Source organism: Dromiciops gliroides, chromosome 5 (assembly GCF_019393635.1).
Source record: "Dromiciops gliroides isolate mDroGli1 chromosome 5, mDroGli1.pri, whole genome shotgun sequence".
NCBI classification, from domain to species: Eukaryota; Metazoa; Chordata; class Mammalia; order Microbiotheria; family Microbiotheriidae; genus Dromiciops; species Dromiciops gliroides.
In genome coordinates, this window is record NC_057865.1 from 275,378,754 (window position 1) to 275,402,067 (window position 23,314).

The 23,314-nt window shown below is 39.9% G+C and overlaps 1 long non-coding RNA gene across 1 annotated transcript in view; it reads right to left on the bottom strand.

The window, feature by feature from the left end:
• The window catches only part of LOC122727571, a 145,565-nt gene that overhangs the window by 98,007 nt on the left and 24,244 nt on the right, over nt 1–23,314 (bottom strand). The window lies entirely within an intron of this gene.

Below are 23,314 nucleotides of genomic sequence, written 5' to 3' on the forward strand. Positions count from 1 at the left end.
TACCATTGGCTTAAGTACCATTAGAAGGTCATTCTTAGGGGCAGCTAGGTAGTGAAGTAGATAAAGCACCAGCCCTAGATTCAGGAGGACCTGAGTTCAAATCTGGCCTCAGACACTTGACACTTACTAGCTGTGTGACCCTGGGCAAATCACCTTCACTTAACCCTCACTGCCCCACAAAAAAAAAAAAAATTTAATTAAAAAAAAATTTTTTTAAATATATATATAGTAAAGAACAGAAAAGACACTTGTCGGGGGCAGCTAGGTGGCGCAGTGGATAAAGCACCGGCCGTGGATTCAGGAGTACCTGAGTTCAAATCCGGCCTCAGACACTTGACACTTACTAGCTGTGTGACCCTGGGCAAGTCACTTAACCCCCATTGCCCTGCACCAAAAAAAAAAAACAAAAAAAAAAAAAAAGAAAAGAAAAGACACTTGTCCCAGAGTCCCCATTAGCAAGAGAATTGTTATGGCCAGGAATGTGTTGGGCTGGGGAGAATCTGTTATCACATTTTTAGCATGAATATTTGTACCTTAGAAATCAACATGTAAGGGGGCAACTAGGTGGTGCAGTGGATAAAGCACTGGCCTTGGATTCAGGGCCTGAGTTCAGAAAAAAAGAAATAAACATATGGATTCAAATCTGGGCTTCATTTATTGTTCTGTTGATTGATTTAAGAAGAGTGATGGAGAAAATGTTAATAATGCTAATTAAATTTAAAAGTGTGCCATGCATACATTTAGGGGGTGGGGAGGGAAGACTGGTAATTGGTTGTTAAATATTTACCCCCATATCCCTGGTTCTAGCTCACTCTGGTGAACATTATTTCCCTTTTCCCTTGAGGATCAGTCACAGTTTCCACATCTTGTTGTTCAGTTGTGTTTGACTCTTCATGACCCCATCTGGGGTTTTCTGGGCAAAGACATTGGAGTACTTTGCCATTTCCTTCTCCAGCTCATTTCGGAGATGAGTAAACTGAGGTAAACAGAGTTAAAATGACTTGCCCAGGGTCACACTAATAGTAAGTGTCTGAGGCCAGATTTGAACTCAGGTAAGATGAGTCTTCCTGACTCCAGGCTGGGCACTCTATCCACTGCAACATTTAGCTGACCACATCTTATGGTGCCACACTTCCAAAAGTCAAAGTATGGTGAGTAGAATGAACTGTGGTCCTGGGTCAAGTCAATAGTATTGCCTAAGAACAACAGCAGATAATTATATGTTTGTTGTTGTTCCTCCTTCATTCTCAGTAGGGACCAGTGTTTCAAAATGTATATAGTGCTTTAGGGTTTGCAAATCACTTTATATATTGTCTCACTTAAGACTTCCAATAGCCCTGTAAGTCAAGTGGTGTCCTTATCCCATTTTACAGTGAGGAAACTAAGGTTCTAGGAAGTAATTGACTTATCCAGGATCACACAGCTACTGAAATGTCTGAACTTATCACACTATTCCACACTCCTTTGTTCTAGAGGGCTTGTCACTCCTTCAATGTCTCTTTCCACCGGCATCCCCATTTTTTTTTGTGGGGCAATGAGGCCAAAATGACTTACCCAGGGTCACACAACTAGTAAGTGTCAAGTGTCTGAGGTCAGATTTGAACTCAGGTCTTCCTGAATCCGAAGCTGGTGCTTTATCCATTGTGCCACCTAGCTGCCCCCATCCCCATTTTTTAGCACCATCCTGAAATTCCATGGAATTTTGACAGTCACCCTTAGCAGCACTGACAGAGTCCCTGGTCCCCACACACACACACCCCTACTCTAGTCCCTACCCAAGCTCTGCTTCTGACATCATCATCTACTTTGCCACCACACCTTATGGTGGAGCATGGGACCTTTCCATGTGACTTATCACTGAAATCTCCAGTATGTGTTGTCTCTCCCCTTAGAATGTGAGTTACTTAAGAGGACAGACTGTCTTGTTTTTCTATTTTTATCTCTAGAGCTTTGCATATAGTAAGTGCTTAGTAAAGACTCTTTTCATTCATTTATTAATTTCATCTCTTAGCATAGAAGGTACTCTGTAGAGATCCTAAGAGAATCAGTTTCGTCTTCTTTCCCAACTATCTCCCTAACCCTTTCCCACAACACACACACACACACACACACACACACACACACACACACACACACCTAGCTCTGCCATTTACCACCTCTGTGACCTTGCACAAATCTCTTGATTTCCCTGAATTTAAATTTCCTCACTGGGCAAATAAGGGAGTTGGACAAGATGGGTGTCCAAAGTCTCTTCCTGGTCTTTATCTGGAATTCTATGTGGGCCCAGATAATCCCAGTAATGGAAATGTAAGTTTTGAGCAGAGCAGAGATTATCAAGTTATCCATCAGAATGTAAAAACTTTGAAGGCAGGGGATGCTTCAAGTTGTTTTTGTCCCTGTATCCCAAGACCTAGCACATAATACTGTCTCTATTCTTTCAACTCTCGTTCATCTTCTATAACACTCTTGACTCATGTGTCTTTCAGTCTTTTCTTATAAAAGCTACAGTTTTGAGGGAAGAAAAAGGCACTTCATTTAAAATCAGAGCACTTCAAGATCAAGTCCCATATGCTATTTGTTTCCTACCTGTGTGACCTTGGGCTGTGACTTAACCTCTCGGGACCTATGTTTTCTCATTTATAAAATGAGGAGATTGGACTGGATGAATTCTAAGGTCTCTTCCTGCTTAGAATCTATGATTCCACAACCTTCATAGGCATACGAAGTTCACTGCCAGGCCTTCACCATCCTCTGCATACCAGGTGCAGTGAATCAGTGCTAGTAAGTCAGATGTGATTGTTTGAGACAAACAGCTCATCATCTATAATTTCCTCTTGCAATCTCCAGGCTCTCCGTTTCGATCTCATTGTAAATCCAGCACAATCTCTGCCAGACTAATATGAAGGCTCTGTTCCAAAAACTCAGAACCATGTGAACCAGAGTCCAAGTTTTCTGCTGGCTCTTCCTCCCTGACTCTCAATTCAGGCCAAGGCCTTGGCTGTGATCCCCTGCAGTGATTATATAACTGAGAAATCATCCCCCCACCCAACCAGCCAAAACTGGCAATAATATTTAAAAGATGCCCTAAGGACCCTGGCCTCTCATCTTCTGGAATTGATCAAGGGTTAAACTGGACTTGTAAGTTTCATTAAGCAGAAATGACAGGTTAGGTTTGTGAATTAATGCAGAGAAATACAGAAACACCTATCCTGCTTAGTCTTGGACCAAGACCAGATAATTTGAACTATGCAGATGGAGGGCAACTATGCAGATGGAGTCAGAAAAGGGGGGAGAGAGGTGGATCAGGAGTGCACAGCAGATGAGAATTCTCAGCCAGGCTGCTGGAAACTTTCTGTCTTCACAAAGCCTTTGGTGACTCCAGGTACCCAACTGTCTCTTGTCCTTGGTCTCTGACTCCCATGGACAGTGTTCCTCATAGCTAGATGAACGGTTCTTCTTGTTTCTTTCATAGTTTTTCCATATGAGAGAGAGACAAAGACACAGAGAAAGAGAGACAGAGACACAGAGAGAGAGGAGAGAGGAAAGGGAAAGGGGGGGTATTTCAGTGGTATTTCTTCAGTGGGAAGAAGAATGAGAGGTAATAAATGTTAATGTTAAATGAAAATAAAATAAACTTTTAAAAAGAACGTAAACTCCTTGAGAGTAGAGTTAGTTTCTTTGGCTTTGTAGCCCCAATACTAGAAACAGTCCTTGGCACACAGTCGATGCTTAATAAATACTTGTGCTTTTGTTGTTGTTTTCTCTGAGACTTGGTTTCCCTATCTTAGCAAGGTCCAAAAAGCAGCAGGCTCTCACAGGCCTAATTCTAGTGCTGACCCGCCCAGGATCTCTGGCTGAGGTTGGTTACTCTTTCTTAGGCAGCCTGGTGGTTCCCTGCTCTCCAGGGCTCACCATATTGGTGAGAGACATAGGGCCAATAGCCAGTCACCATGGCTATTCAAGGTCAGAACTCCTGAGCTCTCCTGACCCTGCAGCCCCAGGCTCCCCTGTAGCAGAGATTACTAGCTCCAGCAATAAATGCTTGTTGATTGATCCGGCAAATGTCTGCTCCTCTCTGGGACTCAGTTTCCTCATCTGTAAAATGATAGGGTTGATTCAGATGGCCTCTGAAGTTGCTTCTAGCTCTATGTCTAACAACCTATATCATAAGATTAGGTAACTACTACACAATGAAGAATAATTTGTAAAAAGATTTTAGATTATTTTTAGTAATAATTATATCACATTTATGTAGGATTTTAAGGTTGATTCTCATTGAGAATATTTATATAGAGATAGATATGTATTGAAATAAATGTAGAGATAGATGACAGATAGATAATTTGGTATATATTCTCATTTGAGACACAACAACATGGTGAGGTGACTTCTATGGGTATTATAATCTTTATTTTACAGATAAGGAAACTGGGGTTCAGAGAAGGCAAATGATTTGTCACAAAGCTCTGAAGAGCAAGAGAGAGAATTTAAACTCTGGTCTTTCTGACTGCAAGTACAGCATTCTAATTCACTGGGAAGCTAATTGACCCTACTGAGAGATTCGAGTAGGAATTATGAAATTAAAACGTGGAGAGAAAACAGAATTGAAATTATGTCCCATGCATTTACCAAAAAATAAAAATAAGAGGGACAATCCAGTGGACAGATTCCTGTCTTTTCCCAGGCTTCAGTGAAATGACAAGAACTGTTTTCTGGCCTGTTGCATGAAAGAAACTCAGATAAAGCACTGGTCCTGGATTCAGGAGAAGCTGAGTTCAAATACAGCCTCAGACACTTAACACTTACTAGCTGTGTGACCCTGGGCAAGTCACTTAACCCTCATTGTCCCGGAAAAAAAGAAAGAAAGAAAGAAAGAAAGAAAGAAAGAAAGAAAGAAAGAAAGAAAGAAAGAAAGAAAGAAAGAAAGAAAAGAAAGAAAGAAAGAAGGAAGGAAGGAAGGAAGGAAGGAAGGAAGGAAGGAAGGAAGGAAGGAAGGAAGGAAGGAAGGAAGGAAGGAAGGAAGGAAGGAAGGAAGGAAGGAAGGAAGGAAGGAAGGAAGGAAGGAAGGAAGGAAGGAAGGAAGGAAGGAAAAAAGAAAGAAGCTCAGAAAATGCAACTGGCTGGTGCATTTCCTTCCAAATCAATCATTTTGTTAAGCACCTACTATGTGATAGGCACTGTGATAAACACTATTACATAATGCACATTACACAAATTTTAAATTATTATTCATGTAGTAGAGAGTGGCTGCAGGGTGAAGAGGGTTGGACAGGATTGGTAAAGAAACCTGGCTTCCAATTCTGTCCCTGACATCTCCTAGCTGCATGACCCCAGGCAAAAGTCACTTAATTTCTCTTACCTTCAGCTTCCTTATCTGCCCCATGGGGATAACAATGCTGGTAATACCTGCCTCATCGGGTTGGCATGATGACCAGATGAGATCACATATATGTAAAGAACTTTGGAGAGTTTAAAAGAATACAGAAATGTCCAGAAATATTCATTTACTCTGAAGACCAGATTTACTGCTGTTAGTCACTCTGCACAACTTTTAGAGCAGAAAGATTCCTAAATACATTCTCCCTCTCATATTTTCCTTACTCAACTCTGCCTCTAAATACAACACTGACTATGGCACAATATCTGTCCATTTGTAAACTTCAAATGTGGCCAGAAATATTCTGATTATCCACCTATAGGGAAGGAAAGAGGGAGGGGAAGGAAATAAACATGTATTAAGTGTCTATTAATGAGCTAGACACTGTACTAAGTTCTTTACTAACATTACCTCTAATTATTGAATTATTATTTGAAACCCACAATAACCCTAGGAGCTATGTATTATTGTTATCATCATCATCATTTTACAGCTGAGAAAGGTTAAGTGACTTACCCCCAGTTACCCAGGTAGGAAGTGTCTGAGGCCTGATTTAAGTTCAGGTCTTCCTGAGTCCAGGCCCAGAGCTCTATCTACTGCACCACCTAGCTGCTGATCTGTAATCATTTTTGTTTTGTTTTGTTTTGTTTTTCGAGGCAATGAAGATTAAGTGACCTGTCCAGGATCACACAGCTAGTAAGTGTCAAGTGTCTGAGGTTAGATTTGAACTCAGGTCCTCCTGAATCCAGGGCCAGTGCTTTACCCACTGTGCCACCTAGCTGCCCCCAGTCAATAGTATTTTTAAGGAAAGGAAGGAAGGAAGGAAGGAAGGAGGGAGGGAGGTAAAGAAAGAGAGAGAGAGAGAAAGAGAGAGAAAGAAAGAAAGAAAGAAAGAAAGAAAGAAAGAAAGAAAGAAAGAAAGAAAGAAAGAAAGAAAGAAAGAAAGAAAGAAAACCTGTCCTTAACAAACCAGAATTTGAATCTAATTCACCGTCCCCCTTCATATGTTGTCCTCTACATTTTTTTTTTTTAGTGAGGCAATTGGAGTTAAGTGACTTGCCCAGGGTCACACAGCTAGTAAGTGTTAAGTGTCTGAGGCCGGATTTAGACTCAGGTACTCCTGACTTCAGGGCCGGTGCTCTATCCACTGCGCCACCTAGCTGCCCCCTGTCATCTACATTTATTCCAAGTAAGTTCCTTGAGGGCAGAGACTATCACTCTTTTGGAATTTGTATCCCCAGAGCTTGGCACAGGGCATGGGATGTAGCAAACAATAAATGAATTTTTATTTCATTCGTTCATTTATTCATTCATGTATACTGACTATTCATTGCCCTTTCCACCACACTATACATTAGTCTTGGGTCCCGTACAAAGGTTCAATGGGACGTTTAGTCAGTGTATCAAAGGACCATAAAAAGATGGTTACACCCACAAATAAGACATATCCCCAAAAGTCATGTCAAAATAAGAATATAGTCTTGTACATTTATGAAAAGTATGGCCGATGCTACTTTGACAAAGGTTTGCAGCTTTTCCAAATGGCCACAAGAGGTCCTCATGGTTCCGAACAAATTTACATTTTATCAGCCTCACTGGAGAGCTTAGATATCAAATTAGGGCGTCTGCAAACAGCAGGATATTTTCAAAATTACTAATGAAAGTGGGATCATGATCCAAATTCTCTGAATTTTTTTACCTAGGGTTCCAATAACAACAGAGACACAGATTTCTTATTTGGCCAAAGAAAGAGCAGAACGCTAGATGACACTTTCAAGTTTAGTACTTACTACAAATGCAATTAGTTCACAATTATACCGTGTTTTAAGGTTTGAAGAGTGCTTTAATGTTGAACACCACTTGCAATTTTCTTTTGACATTAGCTAAACGAGCTTTTCTTTACATAGCAGGGTAGGGGGAACCATTTACCCTTCCCCCTCTCTCAAAGTACATTTATTTCCCATGAACATATGAAAGGTGATGGATGATAATTCATCAGTTATCAGTTGACTGATAACTCAAAAACTTTTTTTTCCAGAAAGAAAAGGGTCTGAGACAGGGAGACAATGAGGAGGAAGAGGATGGTAATAGTAGTAATGATTGATTTTTATTATCATTAATAATACATAGGTAACATTTATATCCTACTTAATGTTTGCAAAGTGCCTTATATATTATCTCATTTGATCTGTGAAATATTTGAGAATTCTATAAAGACTCTTCCTCATATGCCCTGGTAAACTGAATGGCCATGATATAGAACCATGTAAAACTGACAGAAAGTTAAAAGAGAGAAGAAGGGGTTTCCCTCAAATTCTCCCCACTTTAAAAAGCAGGGAGCCAAAGCAGGACATGGAGGGAGTGCCTTTTGTCTGAAGAGCCCTCATTATTGGAGACTGTTTAAAATGGATGTGATGGTAAATGTTTTAACAACCAGATCTCAGGGGGCAACTAGGTGGTGCAGTGGATAAAGCACTGGCCCTGGATTCAGGAGGACCTGAGCTCAAATCCGACTTCAGACACTTGACACTAGCTGTATGACCCTAGGCAAGTCACTTAATCCTCATTGCCCCACAAAAAAAAAAGAAAAACAAACAACAACAACAAAAAAAACCCACAACCAGATCTCAGAAAAAGTACAATACACATTTAGATTTACTGTGCTTTATTAACATTTTCTCTATCACTTTCTTAAGACTATAGTCAACAAAACAATACTTCAAGCCCTAATTTGTAGCAGTGCTGATTTCCAAGATATAAATGCTAACACTGAAAATTTAACAATCTTCTCTCCTCAACCATTTGGAGCTGGTTCCAACACACCTTGGGCTATAAATGATCTTGGGGGTTTACATACATTTCTGGGGCCAGTAGTGACTCACAAACAGCATCAAAGTTGTAGAGGTCAAGTTCAATCCCATAATTTTTCAGATGAGAAAACTGGGTTTAAAAGAAGTCAAATGATTTGCCCAAGAATGCAAAGCTGGTAGAATGAAAACTGGGTCTGGAACCCAGGGCTTCTAAATGCAAATCAAGGATCTAGTGAAGTTTGTTCATTGCTGTGTGCTGTTTATTTGTGTAGTAAGGTATGACCAGGAGCAGCCTGGTCAACCCAAAAAGGTTGAAGGTTCATAGGATTAGAATGGACCTTAGAGACTGTCAAGTCTGGACCCCCTCATTTTACAAATGAGGAAACTAAGGCACAGAGCAGTTGAGTAAGTGGCCCAGGGTCTAGGACACGATGAAGCCTTTCCTCTAGCATGGAACAGATTTACAAAGTATGGAAACTTAGAGTAAAATTGATTCTGTCTCAATGGATAGAGTGAGATTTTTAAGGACAGAAAAGAACCAGAACAATACTTCTACCTTGTTAGGCTGGCCAGGATATTCCTACTGATACCCTAAACCAGGCCTCCAACACATGGGCTGGACCCTTTGTGGAAGACTTCTACAAAGACATGAATCACTCTTTATGAAAAGGCTTGGAAAGATTACCACTGTGTGCACTGATGGAGGGAGTACACTCTCTCACTGGTAAAAAGCAACAATTGGACTTTGCAGATAAGTCACTGATCTTGGAATTAGGAAGGCCTGCATTCAAATCCCACCTCATGTATTTCCTATGTGACCCTGGACTAGTCACTTAACTTCTACTGGGCTTCATTTTTCTTATGAGGAAAATAAGGGAATTGGACTTGATAATCCCCAAGTCTCTTCCAGATCCAAATTGAATACTGTGAGATCGTGAATTTTTGTAAGGAATGGAAAAGTCAGGGTTCTGGAGCATTCTAGATGACTAGAATTGATGGCTCATGGATTGACTAGCCTTCCAGTCCACTGCTTCCTCTATATGATTTACCTACTCTTAATGGAAAGAACACAAGATTTTAAGTCAGAGGACTTGGGTTCAAATTCTGACCCTGCTACCTGTCTGACCTGGGGAAAGTGACACACTCAAGTCCTGGATGGGATTCTCATTATCACTGATTGCCCTAATGAAGTCCAGTTCACTGTCGGGCTATCCCAAGTCTTCATGAAATGGAGAAGCTGTATGATCAGAACTGTGTGTTTGCACAGGCTTGCTAAACCACCAAACCACTGTCTTTGCAATAGTTGTGTAACAGCTTCCTGGGGCCTGCCCACGAACTGCTAGAATTCAATTGTGTTCAATAACTACTGACACTGGTGGCTCCTAGGGGTTTGCAAAGTCATTTACAAGTATTATCTCAGGCAACCCTACGACTTGGGTTGGGTGACAATTTTATCTTCACTTTACCAAGGAAGAAACCTCTACGAGGTTCAGAGAGGTTAAGCAATTTGATCACTATCACACAGCTAGTAAGAGTCTGGGGAGGGATCATAAGATCATATGGCTTGAGTTATAAGGGTGCTTAAAGGTCATTGAGGCCAACCCTCTCATTTTACAGATAAGGAAACTGAGGGATTGAAATCCAGATCAGTGAAGTCATTAATTCAAGGTTAACACAGATAAGAAGTTTTTAAAATCTTAGTTTCAAACTTAGTTGTTTTTTTTTCCTTACACCAAGTCTGGCACTCCATCCACAGAACATGCTGCCTTTCCACGGGAGCAGTCTTTAACAACAACATGTGTATAGGACTTACAAGCCATTGAGAAGAAGGCCATAAAACCACACATAATGATTCACGTGGGAAGCATATTGACTTAGAAAACCACATGTTAACATTATCTATCTTCTATTATATTTTTCTTTATTTTGTTAAATATTTCAAATTCAAGGGCTATTGCAGTGCTTCAGGAGTAAGGACAAAGATAGTGCTATTGCTTAATGCCTTGTTTTGCTATTGTAACATGTCGCAAGTTCAGATTTCTGATGTCCCTATGAAATTTGTCACTTTCAGGATAAGTAGAAAATTCTTACTCAACAATTTCATGAATCTGTGATTTAGGTTCCCTGGTGTGTTTTCTTTCCTTGAGAACAAGGACTGTTTTATTTTATCTTTCTGACCTTAGCACAATGCCTGGAACAAGAAGATACTTTTTAAATGTTTGCTGAATGATTACTTATGCAATCCATATTTAGAATTATCTTATTGATTCACTCAACAAATATTTAATGAGAGTCTGACTCTTGCATTTGACTCATGGCCCAGGGCTGCAGGGCGTAATTTCCCACCAAGGGTCTCCAGCTTTGAGCTCATGTGGACTCAGATTCATTCCTCAAGGAGATGTAATCATGTTCTCTAAATCTCTTGCACATTATGCCTCCACTCCAGAGTTGACCTCTGAAGAAAAAATATCTTAAGCAAGGCTTAGTTTTGACCCATGTATAGGGTCTCCCTAAAAGGGATTAACAAAGCTGCTTTTAAAAAAGCACTCAATCTACAAAATAGATGAAGTATAGGACAGCTATTTATTTCTTCCACCACAAAAGAAATGTTTAAAACACAAAAGATTCATAAAAGTGTTTACAGTGGCAAACATTTAAAACATGAAACACTAACCCATCAAACATATTCTCAGGAAGCTGATATTTAAAATGTGAAACACTTTGTGGTACTATTGAAGAGGCATTTTGCTTTCACCTTGGACTGGCACTATCTGAGCAACTCACTCAAGGGCTATATCCTGTGAGCAGCCAGGCATGCCTAGCTTAAACTCCTGCCAGTGGTTATCTCCTCTGAGAAAGGTTGTAGGAACAAGAAGCTCCCCTTACAGCTTTACAACACACAGATCTCCCAACCTATCTAACTCATAAGGAATCCACCAAAGCTAGACACATTCTTCTCAGGCTTGCTGTTTAATCCCTTGTGCTCAGTACAAAAAAACAAAACAAACAAACAAACAAACAAAAAAAAAAAAAAAAACACAGAGCAGAAGAGGCAGCTTTGAACCTAAGATGTAGCCACAGGCTCATCTACTCAAGATAGGCACTGACTGCCTTGTGCAAGCAACTGCCATTGCTGCTAGGGTGCTTACTAGGGAATAAGAAGGAAAATAATTCCTCCGTTCCACAGCAGAAGTCTGAGGGAGAGGCTTGGAGAGTCCTGTCATGTGTGATGGCCAGAAAAGGGGGGAAATTGTGCAAATTTTCTTTTCTTTTTTTTTGTGGGGCAATTGGGGTTAAGTGACTTGCCCAGGGTCACACATCTAGTAAGTATCAAGTGTCTGAGGCCAGATTTAAACTCATGTCCTCCTGATTCCAGGGCCAGTGCTCTATCCACTGTGCCGCCTAGCTGGCCAAATTGTATCTTCTTTTAAAGACTCTTCTTTGTTCAGTGGGGAATCCCTTTAGCATCCTCTTCTCCACGGCCCCCTATCTCCCAGTCACAGGGACCAGGGGAACAAGCAGGATTTTGTTGTATCACACTACAAAGCACAATCTTTCAGGTCTGAGTGAGTGCACACACATCCCACTAGAGGGAACTAGAGTGAATATTCAGTCCCCTAGCCTCTATAACATGTATATACTTATGTAACACGAGCTTCAGTAAACTCTTGCACAGAAACTATAGATGTTTGTAACTGTATCTTTAAGAAGTGATAAACTCCTGAACAATGACATTTGAACTCATTCTGTGAGTTTTCATCCTCTAGAACCTGTAAACAGCGATGGCTGCACAATCTTGGGAGAGGACAGAGGGAAAGGACTAAGAGGATTTCTTTACTGAGATAACTGTTTTAACTCTTATCTTGAGAAGAAACTAAATGAAGAGAATTCTTGAGAAGTTTTAACTGATGTCTGAAAGAGCCAAGTGGTGGAATTATGTTTCCATAACTGAGAAGTTTGCAGCAGTAGTGATAGAGGTGACTCTGGCAGTGTTCTGTCTCATAAATGAGGTACTTTAAATAATTACTCATATCTTTGTCTTACTGTCTATTAAACTACTAACAGTTTGAAAAACAAGTAATTTTGATGCATATTTAAGCTTAGGAGATAGGATATAGACTGAGAGAAGAGTAAAAACTTAGAAGAAACAAGGTTTCTCTAGATTATTATATGATACATATAGTATACTATAGAATGTGATATATCATATTATGCTATGCTATGTTATATTATATAATGTTGTCTTACTATGCTATATTTATTATATTAAGTTATATTATGCATATTTATCATATTATATTACATTGTATTACATGGTGCTTGTTATATTGTGTTGTATCATGTTGTACCATGCCATATCATATCATATCATACCATACCATACTATATTTTATCATATCGCATCATTCTGGAGTGTCCCAAAAATCTAGGCACAGTTTTCAGACTTTTGGGATGCCCATATATTGGCAGGTAGGTGGACCAGTGGATAGAGCAGTGGCCTAAGAATCAAGAAGTCCAAAGTTCAAATCCAGCCCCAGACATTTCATAGCTATGTCACCCTGGGCAAATCACTTCATCCTGTTTGCCTCAGTTTCCTCATCTATAAAATGAGTTGGAGAAGGAAATGGCAAAGCATTCCAGTAGCTTTGCCATGAAAACCCTGTGGACAGTTGGTCCATGGGGTCATAAAGAGTCTGTAACATAACTAAAGACATATAGACATAATAACATATAACTATAGACATAACTAAACAACTGAAAAACAAGGTCCTATCAAGCTCCAGAGCTATGATTCTCAGCCCATTGCAACATTATTGTTTCCTTCTATTTTTTGTGGCTATGTGGAATATTTCAGCTATGTTATAGGCAGACTAGATTATTTTTGTGGGCTAACCTGTAAATCTAACCACCATTTGTAGCACTATATCACAGAAAAATATATTCCTGGTTCTAAACAACCAATTTATATTCCCAAAGTATGCTTGCAAAACAGAGAAAGCCTTGGCTTGTGGAAAATGATGATACTGGAAGGTGGAAGGGTGGTAACTGTGATTTGTCTATTATAGAACAGAGAATGTTTGTTGACTTTTCTTACTTTCTTTCTGCCTCATGCCAGGAGCAGTATGTTTCCAAGTTAAGGATGCCAGCCTCCTAGACGGTCTGAGGGAAGAGAATTTCCTCATGGGTCTGGATTTCTGGGGCTTCAGCCAAGAAGTCGGACACTCCCATAAAGTAATGGGTTCTTTTTGGCAAGACCATCTCTGACCCATGTATTACATAATTAAAAGAAATCATTTCAAATGATGTTAGGGACTGACTTTTATTCATTTATCACCCTGGACACAGGAGATAGTGCAATCCTATCCCTTGCACAAAAAAATAAATAAATAAATAAATTTTTTTAACATTTTATATGACAATAAACCTACCCCACTTTTAAATTTTTATTTATTTATATTCTGAACTTAACAATACTAAATAAAATTAATATTTCCATATATGAAATAACAGAAACTACAGATATCTATTATGATCTATTATGTACAGCTTCTTTTTCTTTTCAATTACCTTATTTTAATCAATTTACCTTCTAGGCTTTAATGCTATCCTGCTCCCCCTTTTCTCATTCTCACTCAATCCCATTTCCCCTCTCCTTTCCATACTAATTCCATCTGAAAGGAGGAAAAAAGCCCTTCAACAAACATAGAGTCAAAAGATGGCAATATGTTTTGCACAGTTACACAAGGAGAACACATTAAATTGCTGGTCATCTCAAGGAGGAAGGGAGGGAGGGAGGAACGGAGGGAGGGAATTTGAAACTCAATTTTTTTAATGTTAAAAAAAATTTTACATTGAATTGGGAAAAAATAAGATGTTATTTTAAAAATATAGAGAGTAAAGTAAAACAAATTCCCACATTTACCGAAGTGTCCAGAAATGAACATCCTATTCTTTATCTTGATTCTATCACTTCTGTATCAAGAGATAGGTAATTTATCCCACTTTGGAACCCTCCATGCTAACAAATACAACTAAGTACAACGCATTGATGCATTGACCACATCTAAGAGGTGGAATAGTATAGGCCAGTGGACTTAGAGTCACAAAGACCTGGGTTCAAATTCTGCCTCATCTCCTTACTAGTTGTGTGACATTTAGAAAGTTACTTATCTGTTCTAGCCCTCAGTATCCTTATTGTAAAATGAGAGAGTTGGACTCAGTGACCTGCAAGGTCCCTTCTAATTCTAAATCTCTGATCCAGTGACAGCCACTAAGCAACATTACATACCCATAGTCCATCACTGTACTAAAAGGAGAAAGTATGTTTCACCTTTGGCCTTTGGAACCAAGAATCTAACTTCTGATGTAGTTTTGTGTAATTCCCCTTTACATTAAGTCCTTGGGGACATTGTTCCCTTGGTTCTGCTTTCTTTATTTCTCGATGTCTTCCCATTCTTCCAATTCCTCATATTTTTCATTTATTGCAATGCAATAATATCCAACTGAGAGGCAATAAAGCCATTTGCCAATTGATGGGCACCCACTTTCTTTTCAGTTCCTTACAAGCCATGGTTCCTAATAACTATGGAAGGCATATAGTACTTAGGCTTTTTTTTTAATTATGTGAATTGGGCAGCTAGGTGGCACAGTGGATAGAACACCAGCCCTGGAGTCAGGAGGACCTGAGTTCAAATCTGGCCTCAGACACTTAACACTTACTAGCCCTGTGACCCTGGGCAACTCATTTAACCCCAATTGCCTCACACACACAAAAAAAAACACACAAAAAAAAATTATGTGAATCATGAAAAATAAAAAAGAAAGTTATGAAAAATAGCTTAGTTAAGTCCTTAAAAAATATTAAATCCAAGGGCAAAAGAAGAACTAATTTTTTCTCTTTCCAAACAAGAAAAGAGGTATAAAATGTTATAAAAAGCAATCATCCAAAAAGTAAGAAGACAAAAAAATTACATGAATTAGAAGAGAAATTTCTCTAAATAAAAAAGAGGCCATTAGAAATATAATAAACAAGGGGCAGCTAGGTGGCGAAGTGGATAAAGCACCGGCCCTGGATTCAGGAGTACCTGAGTTCAAATCCGGCCTCAGACATTTGACACTTACTAGCTGTGTGACCCTGGGCAAGTCACTTAACCCCCATTGCCCCGCCCCCCCCAAAAGAAATATAATAAACAGCAAGAATGTGCATACTAACGGGTATCAGAAATATTAAGACTACAGAGACTCTCCTCTGGGTTCGTGTTTGGGACTATTTGTGTTTAGTCTGCTTTCAAGTTCATCGTGGGTCACAGGACTTGACTTTGTGACATTTATAGTTTTTGAGGAAATTTAAAAGCAAAACATGACAGTCTCTGATGAGGTGCCAAAGTAAATGGGCCAGACCACAAATGCCTCAAGTAGTCAGAGAAGAGGGAAATCTGGAAGGCAATCAAGGGAGGCATCATCATGATGGAAGGGGCAGAGGAGATGACAGCTTGGTATTCAACAGACAAGCCCTCAGGACTTTTAGCTCCACATTTAAAGGAGGGTCACTGTGCCACCAAGGAATGCCAGTTGTAACTTTGTGGTTTCCCCTTTTGAGCATATGTGTGAACACTTGGTGTGCCAAGTTCAAGGCTGTTTATAGTTTTTTTGTAGATAGAGAGAAATCAGGCAAATCCAGAGTCTGCTGAAACTGAGGAAAGATTTTACTTGAACTTGGCAACAGTGGGGAGGGGATAGAATATTGTGGCATGTGATTAGGGTGTGCATTAAGAAAGTCTGAAGGGGGCAGCTAGGTGGTACAGTAGATAAAGCATTGGCTCTGGATTCAGGAGGACCTGAGTTCAAATCTGGCCTCAGACACTTGACACTAGCTGTGTGACCTTAGGCAAGTCACTTAACCCTCATTGCCCCACCAAAAAAGAAAGTTTGAAGTTTATTTTTGAGACAAACATCTATTGAATCATATTGGATGTTATCCAACATACTAAAGAAATCAAAACTTAATTTTTTAATTAGCCATTAAATTTTACTTTAATAATAATGATAATAGCTAGCATTTATAGTACTTTACATGTGTTATCTAACTGGATCCTCCCACCAATCCTGTGAGGAAGGAGCTATTATTCACACCATTTTACAGATGAACAAACTGAGGCTGCGCTAGGTTAAATGATATACCCAGGATCACACAGCTGGTAAGTATCAGAGACCAGATTCAAATTCCCCTTCCTGACTCCAAGTCCAGTGCTCTATCCACTGTCAAAATTAGATACAAAATACTAAAATATTTTCCCTTGTAACAAGTTAAGTAGATAGGAGAAGAATGGTTATTCCCCTTTTACAGATGAGTGAATTGAGACTCAGAGAGGTTGTGACATGCTGAGGATCATGAAACCAAGCCTAGTGATCTTTCCACATACTTGTTTCTTCTAAAATTGACTGATGACTATAGGTTTTCACTAATTTTTCTCTATTATCATCTGGGCCTCATGTTTCAATGATAGCAAAAAGACTAGGGAATTATTTGGTCAGTGGGGGTAATCTACATAGCCAATACAGAGAATTCAAACAGATAAATTTTCTGACCTCAGTGATTTTAAGTGAGTAAATAAGAATAATAACTAACAGTTATATAACACTTACAAAGTGCTTTACAATTATTATCCCATTTGATCCTTACAACAGCCTTAGAAGATAGATGCTATTATCAAACCCCATCTTACAGATGAGAAAATTGAGGCAAACAATGGTTAAGTGACTTGTCCAGGGTTACACAACTAGTATCTGAGGCCTGATTTGAACTTGGATCCTCCTGGGCTAGTAAGACAATCTGGGATTTTGTGCTTATTGTTCTGCCTCCCTTTGGTATTTTAGGCATGTCATGTTGTAAACTCATGCCATGTAAAAATATAACTGATTTAGGAATTTTTCTAGACCTAGACAAAAAGAATTGCAAATCAATTAAAAGGCATTTGTTAAAGCTATGTTAAGCAATGTGCTTAACCATGGGCACAAATATAAAAAATGAAACAGCCCCTGACTTCAAGGAGCTTACATTCCAGGGGATACACACACACATCAACAATATACATATATATATATATACATACATGTACATGTATACACACATATTTTGAATGATATGTGTGTATGTATAGTATATATGTATATGTGTATAAATATAGATGATATAGATATACCTAAAAATGGATGAGGACAGATGCATTATTTCATTGGTAGAAGGAAGCGAAGAAACCCTCTACCAGTGGGGTTTGGCACCTTCTCTGCAATTTAATGACTTTTTTCTGGAGCATTGAGGAGTTAAATGACTTCCCCAAGGTCACACAGTCACTATATATGGGTGGGTGGAGCCTGAACTCAGGTCTTTCTGAATCTAAGGCTAGCTCTCTCTATCCACTATCCTCCCTCTCACACCTAAAAGGAGTCCCAGAGAGGTGAGAGTACTTAGGATGGAAGAACTAAAAGGAACCTTAAAGGCAATGTAGTCCTTTGATTTTACAGATAGAGAAACTGAGGCCTAGAGAGGGCTAGGGGCTTCTGAGCATAGATTTAAAGTTGGAAGCATCCTCATCCAACTTCCTTATTTATAGATGAAAGTACGCCCAAATGACTTGCCCAAAAATCGTAGGGGTGACAGGTCCAGGACTTGAACCCAGCTCTTCCAAGTCTAAACTCAGCACCCTCTCCGGGGGAGGCATCATGAAAGAGGGGGAATGCTGGGGCAACTAGGTGGTGAAGTGGATAAAGCATCAGCCCTGGATTCAGGAGGACCTGAGTTCAAATCTGGCCTCAAACACTTGACACTTACTAATTGTGTGACCCTGGGCAAGTCACTTAATCTTCATTGCCCCAGAAAAAAAGAAAAAAGAAAAGAAAAGAAAGAGGGGACATACTTTGGACAGTAATTAACTTGAATATCCCCATGGGGTCCTTTCATCTCTGGGGTTCTATAATTCCCTGCTCTGTCTTAATGAAGGGAAGTTTCTGTATCATCAGAGTGGTGTATCATTAAGGTAGCTCAAAACCTTTGAAGTGTTTCCCATCTTTCTTTGCACACATGCTATCTGCCTAAATATCCACCCAGGTGCTCATTCTAACTCTACCTGATAACATCTGCCAACTGTCAAGCGACCATATGTAATTATGTAAAACTCCGGAGAGTGCAGACTGCTCAGGGGCACAGTTCAAGTCCCTGGCATGACCAGTTTGAGGCAGAAATTCTTTCAAGCTCCAAAAAGGAAAAGGGTCACTTCTTTCTCCTCTCAGCCTAGGGATCTTGGAATGGCCTCTCCTCACTCCTGCCACAGGAATTTCTGCCTCTTTGGATTCCTGTATCTCCTGACAATAAACATTTGTCCCACTAGATGGCAGGCACTGAAGGCTACAAGCCAGAAGTGGGTTTGTGGATTTAGATCGGCTATGTTTCTGCAATTAGTCTGGGTAATAAAACCCTGCCTGTTTGAGCTTGTGTATAGTTTCAATACAAGTAATTAAAAGGCCTTTATCACCTCATATGTTGGTTACTGCAGTAAATGCTTAATTCCCACCTGTTCTAATCCATCTCACACCTGCTTCCAGGCTGATCTTCCTTAAAAAACAACTTTGATGGGGTCACTCCCAGGCTCAACCCCCTCATTAATCAAAAAGTTATATTGGGATATCGAGAAGTTAAGTGATTTAGGATCATAGACTCACAGACTGAGAGATGGATGGGGATCTTAACCTGGAATCTATCAATAAATTGATGGGTGGATGGATAGGTAGATAGGTAGATTGTGGGGGGAGGGGAGAGAGAGAGAGAGAGAGAGAGAGAGAGAGAGAAATATGATGGATGGATAGATGGACAGGTGGGTAGATGGATAGATACATAGAGGGCTGATGGATGGAAGGATGGATGGACAGGTGGATGGATAAAGAGATGAGACAGAGACAGAGATGGGAAGGGGTGTATTGTGCTGGAACCAGCATAATTTTACAGTTGTACCATGCAGCATTATACTGAACCAGTAACAATTGTCCTGGCTTCTAAGAGCTGATTGCTAAAATTTCAGTGTGAGCATTTACACTTCAGGAATCAGCAAATGATACAAACCAGGGCTTTCTTGTTGCTGTTACTGTCTAGATTTTAAAAAAATAATGGAAGGGAAGCTAGGTGGTGCAGTGGATAAAGCACCAGCCCTGGATTCAGGAGTTCCTGAGTTCAAATCCAGACTCAGACACTTGACACTGTGAGAGTAGGAATGATGCCCCTGCTGGGAGGAACATTTCGAACTCTGGCCTGAGGAGAGACATGTGACTTTAGTGTCCAGAAGCTGGCCGGCCAGCAGCCAGGAACTTGTCTCTGTAGAGCCGCCTGTTAGACTTGTCAATCAGAGCTATCAGTCAATTAGCTTGGAGCTGTGTGTGTGTGAACAGCCCTGTTTCCTGTTGGAGAGGAGGCTTCTGGGAAGAGGAAGGGGCAAAGGCTCTCTTTCGCCTAGGACCTGGTTCTGAGTGGAGCTGAGATGATGGCTCCCTGAGATATATAGATGAAGGAATCTTGGCTTCTTCCTCTCTCCTCACCAAATTCTCAAGCTCCTTAATGAATGCCTAAAAGTCTAAACTCTTGCTAAAGCTTCTAATTTATTGGCGACCACTCATTAGATTTTTAGACAGTCTAGTTAGAATTTTAGCCACCTTACAGATAGCAACTTTACAACACTTATTAGTTGTGTGACCCTGGGCAAGTCACTTAACCCTCACTGCCCCATCAAATTTTTTTTTTAATTTTAAATAATGGAGGGGAAGCTAGGTAGCACAGTGGATGAAGCACTGGCCCTTGGATTCAGGAGGACCTGAGTACAAATCCAGCCTCAGACACTTGACACTTACTAGCTGTGTGACCCTGGGCAAGTCACTTAACCCTCATTGCCCCACAAAAACAAAAATAAATAAATAAATATAATGGTAAAAATGTTAATGCAGGTTAAACTTAAAAGCATGTTATAAATATATTTTTTTCAGGGAGCTTATTGTGACAGATTTGAATATAATTTGTCCCCTTGGTAATCCTATGTATTTTATTTTATGAATTTAAAAAACATTATTCTGAAAGGTGTCCATAGGCTTTACCAGGCTTCCAAAGGGGTCCAAGACACACACACACAAAAACCCCATAAGAACCCCTAATTCCAGTCAAACTCAATCATTTTCCATGAAGAAAGGAGCATCTAAAGAGGTTATGTGACTTGCCCAAGGTCATAAAGGTAGTTTGTGACAGAGATAGGATTTGAACTCAGGCCCACTGCTTCTCTTTCCTCTGAACCACACTGCCTCACATGGCTGTGGTCTTGAGGAGAGCACAATCTCCCTGCCTTTACTCTAACCCTAACACCAGCACTCAGAGAAAAGAGAGGATTACAGAAACAATCAGTCATTTTTTAAAAAAAGATTTATTAAGTGCCTACTGTTTGCCAGCCACTGTGCTTAGCACTGGAACATAGAACATTCCCCCAAAGGTAATACCTCCAAAACATTGTCAGTGGTATCTTCAAAGATCTGAGCTTAGATCTCAGCTCTGCCACTACTGCTCTCTTTGCTTCAGTTTCTCCATCTGGAAAATGAGGGAGTTGGATTTGATGGCCTCTAAAGTTTCTTCCAGTTCTAAATATAAATGTATAATCTAGAAGACAAACCTCTTTCCACCATGCTGTACTGCTCCTCTGCATTGCTATGGCTCCCGTGATTTCTCCCAAGGAGAATGCCTCCCCAAACCCACAGGTACGTATTTCTTTCTAGCTGAATTCTCCAAACAGAAGCAAATCTACAGGGAGCTAATTAGAGTTGTATACAGTCAAATTCTCCTCCGCTGTCTGCCTTGTAACTGAACTCTCCATAGAATTTTTGGTTAGAAACATGGTCAGACATTTACAACGCTAAGCTTTGAGAGGATCCCTTGGCTTCCTGATGGCTAGATGAACAGTTTTAAAGGCCCAACCCTCACCCTGGAGACCCCAAACCCCAAAACTAGGGGAGATGCAAGTAGATGTACCAATGCTTCAGTTGTGTTAGGAAGCCCATGGTGATTTATCTCCACACCCACACCCAGTTCCCAGGGCAGCTGCTCTGCTCCAACAGCCTTGCTTGCTTTGAAGGCCAACTTTGGAAGATAACTTGAATTGGAAGGGAAATAATTTTGAAAAAAAAGAAAGTATATGAGTGAGGAAATATCAGGGGAAGAAGTGAAACAGACTTAGAAAAGGAAAACATAATTTTGTCTTTAAAAACATTATTGGTATTTTGGGGTTTTCTATCTTTTACATTTCCCAAAGGATCCTTCCCTTCCCATTCTCCACTCCCAAAGCGCCATACCTTATAACAAAAAAGAAAAAAGTAGTTCAGTAAAACTATCAACATACTGAAAAGGCCTGCCATGACCTGCAATGTTCCATACTTATAGTCCATCACTTATGGGGCATGCCTTGCAGGAGTATCTTGGAGAAGATTCTAATCAGCTCCCAAGACTGTTGGCAAATACTACAGATCAGAGCTAGATTTATTGTTTTGTTGATTTTAGACTTAAGAAAGTAATGGGGAAAATGTTAATATTGCAGAGTTTGTTTTTTGCATAGAGCTAGTTGTTAAACATTTACCTGCACATCCCTGGTGTCTTATCACCTTTGTTCTTTGAAGCCTGGCTTGGTCATAGTATAGCTGATTCTTAATTATCAATGTTTGATATTTCTATAGTTTTTTTCTTTAATTTACAAAGGGCTTTAAGTATAAGATCTCATTTAATCTTGCAAAAAAAACCTGTGACTTTAGTGTTTTAGCATTACAATATGTTAGTATTATAGATAATAAGGTATAATCCATATTCTATTGAGGAAGCTGAGATGGAGAATTTAAGCTACTTTCCAGGGGCCATACAGCTGGTAAAAATATCACAGAAACTTATTATTCTACAGATAAGAAAACATAAGGCTGAAAGTTAAATGATTTAGGATCATAGGGTTCTTGGTCTCTGTTCCTAGAACTACCCTGGGCTCTGCCAGGCCAGCTTTGGTGTGATCTTGCCCTTAACCAGGCCTTGTCCCTACTTTTTTTTTTGGGGGGGGGGGGGGGCAGGGCACTGAGGGTTAAGTGACTTGCCCAGGGTCACACAGCTAGTTAAGTGTCAAGTGTCTGAGGCTGGATTTGAACCCAGGTCCTCCTGAATCCAAGGCCAGTGTTTTATCCACTGCGCCACCTAGCTGCCCCCTTGTCCATACTTTTAAGCCTTTTCCATGACACTCCTCAGGTCACATAATCCACCCCCTACCCCTTTACAGTTCCCCTTTTATTCACTGTCTCCCTTGTTAGAAGGTAAGCTCCTTGAGGGCAAAGACTGTCTTTCTTGCTTGTATTTGTATTTAGCACAGGACAGGAGTCATTTATTAAGTTAAGACTTAATAAATTATTTTTCCATCTCTAATTGTAAACTTGGCACTTGAGGTCATGGAATACAAACCCTTCATTTTGCAGATGAAGAAATCTGCCCCCCTGCCCAGAAAAGCAAAGCGATTTGTCCTAAGCATCAGTACTGGTGACTCCAGAGCCAAGGCACCCAAGTGATAATGGCAAAATTCTTCAGGAAAGGTTATGTGTTGTTTTCTTGCTATGGGTACTCTTTGTAAGAGAGACTCCAAACCCCACATTTTCCAGATGAGGAAACTGAATTCTATAAAACTTCAGCAATTTTCCTAAGGTCACATAGGCAATAAGTAGAAGAACCTACAACCTTTGACTCTTAATCCAGAGCTCTTTTCACTGCTCCATGACTGTTCCAGAGGTCACATAGTTAGTAAAGATGCTACAGGTTTTATTGTCCCCATTTTATGGATGAGAAAACTTGAGACAGGCCTGCCCGTGGTCACCCAGAAAGCATACTACAGGCATTATGCCCATTTTGTTTAGAAAACTGAGTTGAGAGTTATTGAGTGACATTCTCATGATCATATAGCTAACTATATGATAATAAATATATGATAACTATATGACCATAAGCATACTACAGATATGATTGTCCCCATTTGATAGATGACTAAGGCTGAAAAAAGGTTAAGTGACTTGTTTGATGGTCACC